Raw genomic sequence first — 348 nt, 5'->3', positions numbered from 1 at the left:
GCACTACAGGTATCGTCCGCATTGCGGGTACACGAGAGCCACCTCGTTGAGCACGCAGTGCGATAAGCGTCCAAAGGAAATTTTTGTGATACCAAGAATCGAGCTCGAAGAGCTTTCCGTTCGGCAAGCTCATCTTCCGTAATGGCCGGGGGCCCGATGACGTGGACGCGTAACGATCGAGCTATCTCCTCCTTCGCTTCCACAGTGGGATTCGCTGGGCGGAAGCCATATTCCACACGAGGGTCATTGACCGGCCGTGGATTGGCGCGCTTTAGAGCCGCCCTATGGGCAGCTTCAAGCTGCCGCCTCTGAGTTCCGTCGAGGTCATTGGTGATTACACCACGTTCT

This window comes from Plasmopara halstedii (assembly GCF_900000015.1).
Source record: "Plasmopara halstedii genome assembly, contig: Scaffold_614, whole genome shotgun sequence".
Lineage (NCBI taxonomy): Eukaryota > Oomycota > Peronosporomycetes > Peronosporales > Peronosporaceae > Plasmopara > Plasmopara halstedii.
The sequence above is the reverse complement of the archived record's forward strand: the minus strand, read 5'-3'. Positions refer to the sequence as shown.